Here is a 15209-nt window from a genome sequence, read left to right as displayed (position 1 = left end):
CCACGTGAGCCTCTGCAGGGCATTTTTCACCATTGTCTAGTTTGACTCATTCACCCTTCAAACAAGAAAACTGGGATCTCTTTGTGAATTAAGTGCTTTAAACTCAGAGACAATATACTCTACTATATATACTATATAGTAGTATCTATTATATATAATCTACTCCATAAATTTATCTTTGCAGCAAAAGAGATCCCATCATAAAGGAATAAGCTTTTCTTTGCTATGTGGTGATTTTCTACCTGTATGCAGAGGAGGTTAGGGTGGAGTAGAGATTAGCATTTGTTTATGGCACTGATTTATTTAGTCTGCATAGAGGGAAAGATGGTATTTTCTCCCTTTATGCATTTCTGGAATAGCAAATTGTGCACTGGTTCACCATTTACTTAGATGCAAATAGTATTCCTTGGGGTGAACTTTTAGTCTTGAGCTTCTTTATTTGGATATATAAAAACACCTTAGATAACCTTTGTTTTTGTTACCCATGGGTGCTTTCTAATTTCAAGTATCATGCTGGGTTTATATCTGAGATACGTGGACTTTGAAATAAACTGAACTGTAGAATTGTTGGGAGGGGTATGTGAGTGAGCTGAAGAGGCAGAAAGCAGAGAAGAGGATTAATGGCTTTGGCTAAAACCAAAGCACCCTGGGTTTAAGAACTACATGTTTTTTGTTCTTTGGACAGCTATATCAGATTTTTAAATCCCTTAGTGCTGGTTTGTACATGGCCTTATCCAAATCTCTCTAACGTGCAGTCTTTGCTGCTCTCCTAAAATGCTTTCCCAGCAGACCCATTGTGAAATTATATTTCTTGCACATGCTTAGGCTTGGTTTCTAGAAATAAGGCTGACTTTTTGTTATGTGGGAGAAATTAAATAGCAACTTGGCCAAGAAATATTTCTTTCCCTCCTAAAAATATGACTGATTTCTCCTCAATTCTATGAATGCCTTTAACTTTAAATGAACTATGGGAAATACTACGTGACCAAAAATTATTCAATTTGGGCTCAGTTTTTTCACTAACATTCAGGTATTGGTTTCTGAGCAAGTAAAAAATATCTTCATGTTTTAGGTTTATATACTTTTAGGTTGAAACTTTCTTACCTTTCCTACATATTCTGATTGGGTTAAGGATGAAATATAATAACAGATACCAAAGTGCATCATGAATATATAGAAATTATTATTAGAATAACATAACTTGTAAGTAATAATCGCATGACTATCATATATTATTTACTTTAATCAATTATATAATAAAAATTATATGTATCTTTCTTTTAAATAATCTTGCAATAAAAAAGAAACAGAAAATTACCCTTCTCTCAGAGAGGAAGAAAGCAGGTATATTAATTTTTTTCATTGACGTAAAAACATATCACAATTAGAACACTTTAAAACAATATACATTTAAAAATCTGTAAAGTTAAAATGCTTTCAGCAGCGTGTCATTTCTAGAAGCTTTAATGACAAATTTGCTCCCAAGATTCCACAGATAGATTTCAGCTTCAATGATTGCTGAACTCAGGTCTCAATTTCCTTGCTGGCCATTGGCCAGAGCATTTTCTTAGCCTATATTTGCCAAGGCCACCTATATTTGTTGCTCCTGGATCTCTCCAACTTCAAAGCAGCAACTAGTTCTCACGACTCTTGACTCTCTTCTGGTTTTTATTCTGTATTGCTCTCCTCCTTTAAAGTATCCATGTAAGTATACTGAACCCACTTGGAGAATACAGGGTAATCCCTATATGGTAAACTTAGTAGATTCTCATTTATTACCATCTGCAAAGGCCCTTTGGCCATGTGATGTTTACATATGCACAGGTGTAATACTAGTGAATAAAGATCATAGGAAATAAAATCATGATACTATGCCAAGAGAACCATTTTTTGTTCAATTTTAATACTTATGTTTGTAGACAGATAATTAAAATAAAAGTAATAAAAATAATTAATGCCACTCAACACAATGAACTATGATTGTCTTTTAGGTACTTGGATCATTTATTTAAGTACTTTTTGCCCCCCACCCTGTTTTCCCTTCCCCTCCTCTTTCCCTCCCAAGTCCCTTCTTTTCTTTACCTCCCATAATTATTTTGTTCCCCCTTCTAAGTAGGATTGAAGCCTCCACACTTTGATCTTCCTTTCTGTTTAGCTCCATATGGTCTATAAATTGTATCTTGGGTGTTGCGAGCTTTGGGGCTAATATCCACTTATCAGTAAGTGCATACCATGTGTGTTTTTCTGTGATTGGGTTACCTCACTGAGGATGATACTTTCTAGTTCAATCCATTTGTCTAAGAATTTCATGAAGTCAAGTACTTTTTGTTTGTTTTATAATTTTCTTTCTAATTGTATAATCAACTGCTACCACATAAAGACTGTCCACTCCAGTAACATGGTTGCTTATTAGTGTGGCTTTCTATATAAATGTTATGCTTAGTGCTTATGTTTTACTGCATGTTTTTCTGATTTTGAACCTCCTCTATGGTCTTTGAGGTGTGGTTTTTTGTTTGTATTCTGCTATTTTAAATAAATTTATCATCATCAGTAACACCAGTGTTACTGCATCATAAACAGCAAGCATCGTGTCTGATCAGATAGTGTGTAGCTTCTCTGACATTTCTATGACAGGATCCTATGGAAAGCTTCCTGTTCCTCTGGTTCTTACAGTCTCTCCAGCTCCTCTGCAGAGGTGATCCCTAAGCCTTAGCTGCAGGGATTGTTTTGTAGATGTATCAATTGAGACTGGGCAACACTCATCTGTAGTATTTTTTAAATATCAACTTGAACTATTGGATCTATAGTTCACTCAGTGACTTCTATATATCTATATATCAATCAGTGACTTCTCATATTAACTTGTATTAATTTGTTTTCTGGTTTAGTCTCATTTATCAATTTTGCTGATTTTTAATTGGTGTGTGTGTGTATTCTCTCTCTCTCTGTCTCTCTCTCTGTGTATGTGTGTGTGTGTTGTGTGTGTATGTGAGAGAGAGAGAAAGAGAGAGAGAGAGAGAGAGAGAGAGAGAGAGAGAGAGAGAGAAGAGAGGGAGGGAGGGAGGGAGGGAGGGAGGGAGGGAGAGAGAGAGAGAGAGAGAGAGAGAGAGAGAGAGAGAGAGAGAGAGAGAGAGAGATATCAATTTTGGGTGTCCTGTTCTGCATTTTGGAGATGATTTTTTTTACTGAACTTGGAGCTCCTGATTGGCTAGGCAGTCTGGCCAGCAAACCCCAGGGAACAATCTGCTCAACAGATATGTGCTGCCCTGCTACTACATGAGTTTTCAGTGTCTCAACTCACATTTTTATAGTTGTGTGACAAGAACATTGCTAACTATCTCTCTTTTAGAACCTGGTTGACTTTTATAAGAACTGTAGTTTACCTTTGTTAATTTTATAATATGTTCTGTGTATTACTGATTCTTAAAAAGAATGAGCATATGCACATGACATATGTGCATATTTTATATATAGAGAAAATCAAGTTAAAAATCTATCTCCTCAAATATTTATTGTTTCAACATGATGAATAGATTAAATCAATCATTTTGAACTGTACCTTGCATTATCGTTATCTGTAGTCTTCCTGACAAGCACAGAACATGAGAACTTCTTACTACTATCTAATTTTGTAGTCATCAATCAACTATTTGCCCTTCCCTGCCCCATCATTATTTTATACAATAGTGTTTTTTTAACTGTAAAAAATATATAGTATAAATCAGCATACTTGCGGTGGTAGCAACTCCAAATGCTTTGTATTACTGCACCTCTTGAATGTATTGCTTTTTGGTGCACAAACATAGTTTAATGCTTATTGATAACTTCTCATTCTAATATATTATTGTTAGTATAGTGCAATATGGATGTTTAGTTAGTAATCACCTCACCAGTGCTGGAGTTTGCCCTTTGTAACAATACCATTCGCTATTGTCTCCAAGAGGTATGAAAACAAAATATACTTGTACCCTTATTTGCTCATATTTCTAGAGGCTAGAACTGCAAAATGAAATTGGCAGGGCTATGCTTTTTTTGCAGGTTCTATGGAACAATTTAATAACTTTTGTTAGCTTCAAAAATTTCTTGGTGTATTGGACCATCACTCTAAAGTCTAGCTCTGTTGCAACATGTTGTCAACATTTTGTTGTTCAAATTTCACTATATTTTTATACAGGTAGTAGTTGTTGGATTTGTGGTCCACGTGAACTTGTTAGTACATTCTCTGTTGATAAAACAGGATAGTTGTGATTAAAGTATTTATAAATAAGGGAAGTTTGTTTAGCTCATAGTTCTAGAGTGTGGAAGTCCAAGAGAAGATGAACATAGCTCAAGATAACCTTAGGCTACATTGCAACATGATGGTAAAGCAGTAGGGGTATGTAAAAGAGATAGCTCCCAAGGTATAAACCACTACCCAAACACTGCACATGGACAGACCATGGCTCCAACTGCATATGTAGCAGAGCATGGCCTTGTTGGGCACCAATGGGAGGAGAAACCCTTGGTCCTGCCAAGGTTGGACCCCCTGTGTAGGAGAATTTCTGGGGGTCAGGAAGGGGGGTGTATGGGGAGGGAAACACCCTTATAGAAGGGAAGGGGGATAGGATACGGGTTTGTGGAGGGGAAACAGGGAAAGGGAATAACATTTGAAATGTAAATAAATAAAATAACCTATAAAAATGAATGAATAAATAAATAAATAAATAAACAAACAAATAAATGTCTAGGAGCATAATCAGTTTATGATCCAGACTTGCAACATGTATACTACTTCCACAAGATTGACCCACTCTCTAAAGAAAAGAACTAATCTGTTTCAGCTTTTTGTTTATTTGTTTATTTTTACACTCCAGATTTTATTCCCTTCCAGGACCACCCTCTGACTGTTCCACACTCCATACCTCCTCCCTACCCCACACAGTCTCCATGAGGATGGTTCCATCCAACCCACCCTATAAGATCTCCCCTCTCCCTGGGGCCTCTATTCTCTTGAGGGTTAGATGCATCTTCTCTGACTGAACCCAGAACTGGGAGTCCTCTGCTGTATATGTGTTGGAGGCCAGTGTCTGAGAGATCTCTGGGATTAATTGAAACTGCTTGTCCCCCTACAGGGCTGCCCTCCTCCTCAGCTTCCTCCAGCTTTTCTCTAATTGAGTCAGAGTTGTCAGCAGCTTCTATCCATTGGTTGGGTGCACATATCTGCATCTGGCTCTTTCAGCTGCTTGTTGGGTCTTTCAGAGGGCAGTCATGATAGGACCCTTTCTGTGAATGACCCATAGCCTCAGTAATGGTGTCAGGTCTTGGGGCCTCCCCTTGAGCTGGGGCCTGTTGCTGGACCTCTTTTCCCTCAGATTCTTCTCCATTTCCATCACTGCTGTTCTTTCAGACAAGAAGAATTACGGGTCAGAGTTTTGACTGTGGGATAGTACCCCATCCCTTACTTGATGTCCTATCTTTCTGTTGGAGGTGGGCTCTACAAGTTCCCTTTCACCACTGTAGGGCATTTCATCTAAGTTGAAGTCCTTTGAGTCCTAATAGTCTCTCACTTCCCAGGTCTGGTACATTCTAGAGGGTCCTCCCAACTTCCTACCTCCCGAGGTTGCCTGTTTCCATTCTTTCTGCTGGCCCTCAGGGCTTCAGTCATTTTCCTGCACCCAATACCAGATCTTGTTCCCCTCTGCCCCAACCCCCAGCCCCTTTGCCTCCCAGATCACTTCCTCCTCGTCCCTCCTTGTGGTTGATTTCTTTTCCTTACCAGGTGGGACTGAGGTGTCCTGACTTGGGCCCTTCAACTTGTTGACCTTTTTGAGTTCTGTGGAATCTATCTTGAGTATTCTGTACTTTTTTCTCTTTTTTGTTGGCTAATATCCACTTATTAGTAAGTATATACCGTACATGTCCTTTTGGGTCTGAGTTACCTCACTCAGCATGATAATTTTTAGTTTCATCCATTTGCCTCCAAACTCAGGATATCCTTGTTCTTAATAGCTGAGTAGTACTCCACTGTGCAAATGAACCACATTTTCTGAATCCATTCTTCTGTCATGGGACATCTGGGTTATTTCCAGCTTCTGGCTATCACAAATAAGACTGTTATGAACATAGTGGAACATGTGCCCCTCTGGCATGGTGGGGCATCTTTGGGGTATATTCCCAAGAGTGGTATTATTGGGTTTTTAGGGAGATCTATGTCCAATTTTCTGAGGAACCTCCAAAGTGATTTCCAGAGTTGTTGTACCCCTTTGCAATCCCATTAGCAATGGAGGAGTGTTCCTCTTTTCCCACGTCCTCATCAACATGTGCTGTCACCTGAGGTTTTGATCTTAGCCATTCTGACTGGTATAAGGTGGAATCTCAGGGTCGATGTGATATGCTTTTCTTTGATGAGTAAGGACTTTGAACATTTGTTTCTCAGCTATTCAAGATTCCTCAGTTGTGAATTCTCTGTTTAGTTCTATACCCCATTTTTGATTAGGTCATTTGGCTTTTTTGGTGGTTAGCTTCTTGACTTCTTTATATAATTTTGATATTAGCCTTTTATTTGATGTGGAGTTAGTGAAGATTTTTTCCCAATCTGTAAGTTGCCAATTTGTCATACTGACTATGTCCTTTGCCTTACAGAAGTTTTCCAGTTTCATGAGGTCCCATTTATCAATTCTTGATCTTAGAGGTTGAGCCTTTGGAATCCTGTTTAGGAAATTTTTCTCTGTGCCAATGAGTTCAAGGCTTTTCCCCACTTTTTCTTCTATTAGATTGAATATATCTGGGTTTTAAGTTGAGGTCCTTAATCCACTTGGACTCGAGCTTTGTGCATGGTGACAAATATAGGTTTCTTTTCATTTTTCTACATATAGATAGCTAGTTAGACCAGCACCTTTTATTGAAGGTGCTTTCTTTTTTCCATTGTATTTTTTGTCTTATTTGTCAAAGATCAAGTGTGCATAAGTGTGTGGTTTTATTTCTGGGTCTTCAATCCTATTCCATTGATCCATCTATCTGTCTCTGTTCCAGTGCAATGCAGTTTTTATCACTATTGTTCTGTAGTAGAGCTTGAGGTCAGGGATGGTGGTTCCCTCAGCTGTTCTCTTATTGTAAAGAATTGTTTTCATTATTCTGGGTTCTTTGCCTTTCCAGATGAATTTGAGAATTGCATTTTCCATGTCTTTGAAGAATTGTGTTTGGATTTTGATGGGGATTGTATTGAATCTGTAGATTCCCTTTATTTTCTTTCTTTATTTCATCCCTGACCAAATTATCACTGAGTAGAGTTGTTCAGTTTCCACATGTGTTTGTGTTTTCTGTTGCTTTTGCTGTTATTGAAGACTAGCTTTAGGATATGGTGTCTGATAGGCTGCATGGGATTATTTCAATCTTCTTGTATCTGTTGAGGCTTGTTTTGTGACTGATTAAATTTTCATTTTTGGAGACGATACCAGAGCTGCTAAGAAGAAGGTATATTCTTTTGTTTTAGGGTGAAATGTTCTATAGGTATCTGTTAAATCCATTTGGTTCATAACCTCTGTTAGTTTCACTGTGTCTCTGCTTAGTTTCTGTTTCAATGACCTGTCCATTGGTGAGAGTGGGGTGTTGAAGTTTCCCACTATTGTTGTGTGGGGTTCAAGGTGTGTTTCGAACTTTAGTAAAGTATCTTTTATGAATGTGGGTGCCCTTGCATTTGGGGCATAGATGTTCAGAATTGAGACTTTCTCTTGGTGGATTTTCCCTTTGGTGAATATGAAGTGTCCTTTGTCATCACGCTTTATAACTTTTGTTTGAAAGTCTATTTTATTGGATATTAGTATGGCAACTCCAGCTTGTTTCTTGGGACCATTTGCTTGGAAGACTTTTTTCCATCCTTTTACTCGGAGATAGTGTCTGTTTTTGTTATTGAGGTGTGTTTCTTGAATGCTGCAAAATGTTGGATCTTGTTTGCATATCCAATCTATTTGCTTATGTCTTTTTATAGGTGAGTTGAGTCCATTAATATTGAGAGATATTAAAGACATATGACTGTTGGTGCCTGTTATTTTTGTTTTTGTAGGTGGCTTTATGTGTTTGTGGTTCTCTCCTTTTGGCTTTGTTGTGAGACGCTTAATATCATATTTTTTGGTGTAGGTATCTTCCCTGTATCGATGTTTTCCTTCTAGGATGCCCTGTAGGGCTGGATTGGTAGATACATACTGTTTGAATTTGGTTTTGTCCTGGAATATTTTGGTTTCTTTATCTATGTTGATTGAGAGTTTTCCTGAGTATAGTAACCTGGGCTGGCATTTGTGTTCTCTTAGAGTCTGCATGACCAGTTTCTTTTTGCTTTCATAGGCTTGGTTGAGAAGTCTTGTATAATTCTGTCTTTTTTTTCATCTTTATTAACTTGGGTATTTCTTATTTACATTTCTATTGTTATTCCCTTTCCTGGTTTCCAGGCCAACATCCCCTAACCTCTCCCCCTCCCCTTCTATATGGGTGTTCCCCTCCCCATCCTCCCCCCAATACCGACCTCCCCCCAACAGTCTACCTTTGTGTGTTTCTTGTCCCCTTTCCCTTGCAACTTTTAATATCCTTTCTTTGTCCTGTGAGTTTAGTGTTTTGATTATTATGTGACTAGAGGATTTTCTTTTCTGTTTCCATTTGTTTGGTGTTCTATAGGCTTCTTGTATCTTATGACCATCTCTTTAGGTTGGGGAAGTTTTCTTCTATGATTTTGTTGCAGACATTTTCAGGTCCTTTGAGCTGGAAATCTTCCTTCTTCTCTATTCCAATTATTCCTACATTTGGTCTTTTCATTGGGTCCTGAATTTCCTGGATGTTTTGAATTAGGTGTTTTTTATGTTTTGAATTTTCTTTGACAGTTGTGTCAATCTCTTATAAACTATCTTCTATACTTGAGATTCTCTCTTCTACCTCTTGCAGTCTGTTGGTGATACTTACATCTGTAATTCTTGACCTCTTTCCTAGGTTTTCCATTTCCAGGTTTGCATCCATTTGTGTTTTCTTTATTGTTTCTAATTCCACTTTTAGGTCTTGGACTGCTTTATGCAGTTCCTTCACCTATTTAATTGTGCTTTCCTGTATTTCTTTAAGGGATTTATTTGTTTCGTCTTTAAGGGCTTCTACATATTTACCTGTGTTTTCCTGTATTTCTTTCAGTGAGTTATTTATATCCTCCTTAAAGGACTCTACTATCTTCATGAGATTGGATTTTAGGTCAGCTTCCTGATTTTCAAGTGTGTTGGTGTATTCAGGGATTGCTGTGGTGGGACAATTGGGTTCTGATCATGCCCACATATATTGACTTCTATTGCTTATCCTGGTGTTTTCTGGTCTGGGTAACTTTGTCTGAAGTCTGCCTGTTTTGTCCCTGGGTTACTTCAGGTCTCCTGGTAGGCCTGAAGACCTGGCTGTAGCAGACCTCCTGTGGAGCCTTCCAACTGGAGGGTCTTCAGAGGGGCAGAGAAGCTGCTGATATGTTGCCCTTGCCACAGTAGATCTCCTGTGAGAGTTTCAGACTGCTGAGTCTTTGTAAAACTGTTGCCCTGTGTTGTTCTCCAGGGGGTGGTGTGGTGTGGTGGTCTATGGACTGTGGTTTGTTTCCCTGTGTACAGCCAAACTTTTAGTCTTTTGGTTCAGTTGCTCTGCATGCCACAGAGCCCCTGGGAGGTCTTCAGACTGTGGTGTCAATTGCCAGTGGCCCTGTGTACAGAGGATCTCCTGGGATGTCTCAGGATGTGGTATCAAATGATCTGAGTGCAGTGGTTCTTCTGGTATGCCTCAGGATATGGTGTCTTCTGGGGAGCGCACTAGCTAACAGACTGTCCCAGCACAAAGGACCGAGTAGAAGGGGAGTGGTATTCAGTAGGTGGGGGTTATGGATAGAGAGTGATGGGTCCCCAAGTCCAATGGGCAACAGCAGCTGTGGGACTTCAGAAAGGTTCTTACCTAATGTTCTGAATGCAGCTGATCCTCTGGTATGCCTCAGAATATAGCCTATTCCAGGGAGCTAACTAGCTAATAGTCTGTCCCAGCAGAAAGGACCCCCCCTTTCAGCTTCTTAAAATGCCACACATCCTAACATTTTACAGTGCCATTCAGATTTCAACATGAGGTTTGGGAGGCAGGAGGGGCAAGCCATACTCTAAAAGTTTATATTATAACTTCATGTTGAGTTTATTAGTATAAGACTCAGTTCCATATAAGATCACAAGCATAGGTATTGAGTATTATAAGTTAAAAATCTCTTTGGGGTGGACACAATTCAATTCATAATAACCTGTATACTTGTTTGTGGTTGGTGAATTGAGCTTATCTTTCTGTCTAGACCCACTACTGCAGTTTATCTAACTGATTGTTTATTATATGTGTACACTATCAAGCACTGTTGTTGTGTGTAGATACATGATGGATACTACTTACCTATCTGAGTATAAAAGACAAAACATCATGATTGTCTTCTGAATATAGAATGATTGCTTTAGTGTGAAAATTACTTATATTATTGTGGGTATTAGATTACAAGAATCCCTCAATTTCTGCTGACTGCTCATACACAATTGCTATTATCAGTACTAATAGTTTTTCCTCATTCCCATTTCCTCATGGAATAACTTTTATTTTTACCAGAAATAAGCACAAATTGACATATGCCAGATTTCATAAGGGATCATGTTCATGTAACTCACTTTTTCTTTCATTGTCATCCTCTTGAGACAGAGTTATCTATTGCTTGTATATTTTCCTTATTAGTATCCCATGTCCACATGAGAAATAATGATACCACAGCTTATTTCTATAATGTGTCCATATGTACTAGTATTACAATTGATAGCCTGTGTTCTGTAGGTGTGTGGCTATATATCAGAAACACATATTACAATGACTTTTTCTTACATATTACTCATCTATGCCTCCCACACTATTCAGATATTCTCTTAGACCAATGGCATACACTCATTCTTTGAATAATATTTGAATGGATTCTATTATTTTCTTATGTGTGACATTTCTTTTTTCATATGTAAATTGACTCATTATCTATAATAGCATATCTAAAAATTTTTAGTCATGTACTGTGTTTGAAGTTGTTATAAGATTTGTAAAGATACATAATGACAGTTTAGTTTTTTCAGAAGTGGAATATTTTTCTCCTTTTATGTTAATTTGTGCACTGTGTACTTTGCTAATAATATGAGTTTCTCTCTCACTTGTCATTGCTGTCTACTACTGTAACATGGCATTAACACCTGTTGTTCTCTCTGTGTGTATTGTAGTCAAGTGCTCAGATGTCTGTGGTGGCTGCTTATGTATCACGGATGTTTGAGCATGTGCTATGGTATCTACTTTTACAACATTGCCATCTGCTTCTGGAACAAAGCCATTCATTACTCTGTTTTAAAACCATGTTCCATGTCTGTCTGTCAGGAGAATCACAGCATATTGTCACTTATTATTGTACTTAAAAGGGTAGGCTGTGAAGCTAAAATATTTTTGTTTGACATTGAAAGTATTGATTGTTAACTATGTGGTCTTGAAAACCTCAATTTGCATTTCTGTGCTTTCATTTCTGCAAAGTGGTAGATATCTCATAAATTTGTGAATATTAATACATGATTGCATTTCAAACACTGAGGATAATGTTGTGAAGTATATGTGACAACAGTAATGACGGTGATGATATAGTATTCCTTGATTTCTTTTCCTGGATGCCAACCTCAGTTCTGTAGCTAACATACATGTTTTCATGGGCAAACAATGATACTTGCAATAGTTTTTTAAAAGACTGTGATATAAGCTTATGCAATGGGGTGCTGACTCTCCTCGAGTCAATGCTATCTGGAGTATTCTATTAATCCTAGCACAATTATTTTCTGCTCTTCTATCATCATTTTCCCCATAGTATCTTGATCACTTACTCTTAGGTTGTAGTCATCAACTTATTTGCTTATAATGTCTGGAAATACACCATGGTGAAATGCTCCAACACCAGAAAATTGTGTGAATATATGTCATATTATTGCCTTTAGCATTACTGCCATGTCTTGGCACCCTATTAACAGTTTCCTTATGAATGTTACCTTTATTCCTATATCTTGTTCTTCTTGGCATATTCTTGTTATCTACTCATATCACTTCTACCTACTTTTGTATTATAGAAACCACATAGGCTTTTGCTCATGCACTGTATTTGTCTGAGCATGCACCATGCTTGTCTGCTCATACCTCATGGTTCCTGAGCAGGAATCTTTTTTTTTCTGTTTCTGTATATGTTTATATTATGCAATTGTTGTTTTCAAAGGAAATACAGTTAGAGCTCACTCAAGATCAAGATAAATCAATGAAGTAGACTGAATTTTCAGTGCTTAAAAAATTCTAAACATGTAGAAACAAGAAATAGTGAGACTGAAAATCCATCGAAGTCACTGGCCAATGCAAAATAGAGGTGCCAACACTCGGATTTTCAAATAAATATTTACCATTATTATAATCCCTACTGCTAGCAAATGCTGGAAACACTGTTAAAGGATTAATATGATTGCTTATCTGACTCTTTCTTTAGATATCAATGATTTGCAATTGGCACTAGATGAATAGATTTTAAAGTTTTCTATTTTTTTTTTCTTTTTCAGAGCTGGGGACCGAACCCAGGGCCTTTCGCTAGCTAGGCAAGTGCTCTATCACTGAGCTAAATCCCCAACCCCAAGTTTTCTATTTTTTTTTTTTTACTTGAGTATTTCTTATATACATTTCAAGTGTTATTCCCTTTCCCGGTTTCCGGGAAAACATCCCCCTAACCCCTCCCCCTCCCTTTCTTTATGGGTGTTCCCCTCCCCATCCTCCCCCCATTGCCGCCCTCCCCCCAACAATCTAGTTCACTGGGGGTTCAGTCTTAGCAGGACCCAGGGCTTCCCCTTCCACTGGTGCTCTTACTAGGATATGCATTGCTACCTATGAGGTCAGAGTCCAGGGTCAGTCCATGTATAGTCTTTAGGTAGTGGCTTAGTCCCTGGAAGCTCTGGTTGCTTGGCATTGTTGTACATATGGGGTCTCGAGTCCCTTCAAGCTCTTCCAGTTCTTTCTCTGATTCCTTCAACGGGGGTCCCGTTCTCAGTTCAGTGGTTTGCTGCTGGCATTCGCCACTGTATTTGCTGAATTCTGGCTGTGTCTCTCAGGAGCGATCTACATCCGGCTCCTGTCGGCCTGCACTTCTTTGCTTCATCCATCTTGTCTAATTGGATGGCTGTATATGTATGGGCCACATGTGGGCCAGGCTCTGAATGGTTGTTCCTTCTGTGTCTGTTTTAATCTTTGCCTCTCTATTCCCTGCCAAGGGTGTTCTTGTTCCCCTTTTAAAGAAGGAGTGAAGCATTCACATTTTGATCATCCGTCTTGAGTTTCATTTGTTCTAGGCATCTAGGGTAATTCAAGCATTTGGGCTAATAGCTACTTATCAACGAGTGCATACCATGTGTGTTTTTCTGTGATTGGGTTACCTCACTCAGGATGATATTTTCCAGTTCCAACCATTTGCCTACGAATTTCATAAACTCGTTGTTTTTGATAGCTGAGTAATATTCCATTGTGTAGATGTACCACATTTTCTGTATCCATTCCTCTGTTGAAGGGCATCTGGGTTCTTTCCAGCTTCTGGCTATTATAAATAAGGCTGCGATGAACATAGTGGAGCACGTGTCTTTTTTATATATTGGGGCATCTTTTGGGTATATGCTGAAGAGAGGTGTAGCTGGATCCTCAGGCAGTTCAATGTCCAATTTTCTGAGGAACCTCCAGACTGATTTCCAGAATGGTTGTACCAGTCTGCAATCCCACCAACAATGGAGGAGTATTTCTCTTTCTCCTCATCCTCGCCAGCATCTGCTGTCACCTGAGTTTTTGATCTTAGCCATTCTCACTGGTGTGAGGTGAAATCTCAGGGGTGTTTTGATTTGCATTTCCCTTGACTAAAGATGTTGAACATTTCTTTAGGTGTTTCTCAGCCATTCGGCATTCCTCAGCTGTGAATTCTTTGTTTAGCTCTGAACCCCATTTTTTAATAGGGTTATTTGTTTCCCTGCGGTCTAACTTCTTGAGTTCTTTGTATATTTTGGATATAAGGCCTCTATCTGTTGTAGGATTGGTAAATATCTTTTCCCAATCTTTTGGTTGCCATTTTGTCCTAACCACAGTGTCCTTTGCCTTACAGAAGCTTTGCAATTTTATGAGATCCCATTTGTCGATTCTTGATCTTAGAGCATAAGCCATTGGTGTTTTGTTCAGGAAATTTTTTCCAGTGCCCATGTGTTCCAGATGCTTCCCTAGTTTTTCTTCTATTATCTTGAGTGTGTCTGATTTGATGTGGAGGTCCTTGATCCACTTGGACTTAAGCTTTGTACAGGGTGATAAGGATGGATCGATCTGCATTCTTCTACATGTTGACCTCCAGTTGAACCAGCACCATTTGCTGAAAATGCTATCTTTTTTCCATTGGATGGTTTTGGCTCCTTTGTCAAAAATCAAGTGACCATAGGTGTGTGGGTTCATTTCTGGGTCTTCAATTCTATTCCATTGGTCTATCTGTCTGTCTCTGTACCAATACCATGCAGTTTTTATCACTATTGCTCTGTAATACTGCTTGAGTTCAGGGATAGTGATTCCCCCTAAAGTCCTTTTATTGTTGAGGATAGCGTTAGCTATCCTGGGTTTTTTGTTATTCCAGATGAATTTGCAAATTGTTTTGTCTAACTCTTTGAAGAATTGGATTGGTATTTTGATGGGGGTTGCATTGAATCTGTAGATCGCTTTTGGTAAAATGGCCATTTTTACTATATTAATCCTGCCAATCCATGAGCATGGGAGATCTTTCCATCTTCTGAGGTCTTCTTCAATTTCTTTCCTCAGTGTCTTGAAGTTCTTATTGTACAGATCTTTTACTTGCTTGGTTAAAGTCACACCGAGGTACTTTATATTATTTGGGTCTATTATGAAGGGTGTCGTTTCCCTAATTTCTTTCTCGGCTTGTTTCTCTTTTGTATAGAGGAAGGCAAGTGATTTATTTGAGTTAATTTTATACCCAGCCACTTTGCTGAAGTTGTTTATCAGCTTTAGTAGTTCTCTGGTGGAACTTTTGGGATCACTTAAATATACTATCATATCATCTGCAAATAGTGATATTTTGACCTCTTCTTTTCCGATCTGTATCCCCTTGATCTCCTTTTGTT

The 15209-nt window shown here is 38.4% G+C and overlaps 1 protein-coding gene and 1 non-coding gene across 3 annotated transcripts in view; both read left to right on the top strand.

Moving 5' to 3' along the window:
* Gabra3 (gamma-aminobutyric acid type A receptor subunit alpha 3) overlaps positions 1–15209 on the top strand; it is a 241892-nt gene that overhangs the window by 51696 nt on the left and 174987 nt on the right. The gene's annotated exons all lie outside the window — the stretch shown is intronic.
* Positions 11262–11334, top strand: Mir105 (microRNA 105). Its single transcript, NR_032739.1, has one exon. It is a non-coding gene; the product is annotated as a microRNA 105 (primary transcript).

This window comes from Rattus norvegicus, chromosome X, assembly GCF_036323735.1.
Source record: "Rattus norvegicus strain BN/NHsdMcwi chromosome X, GRCr8, whole genome shotgun sequence".
NCBI classification, from domain to species: Eukaryota; Metazoa; Chordata; class Mammalia; order Rodentia; family Muridae; genus Rattus; species Rattus norvegicus.
This window is presented reverse-complemented; position numbering and strand designations above follow the sequence as displayed.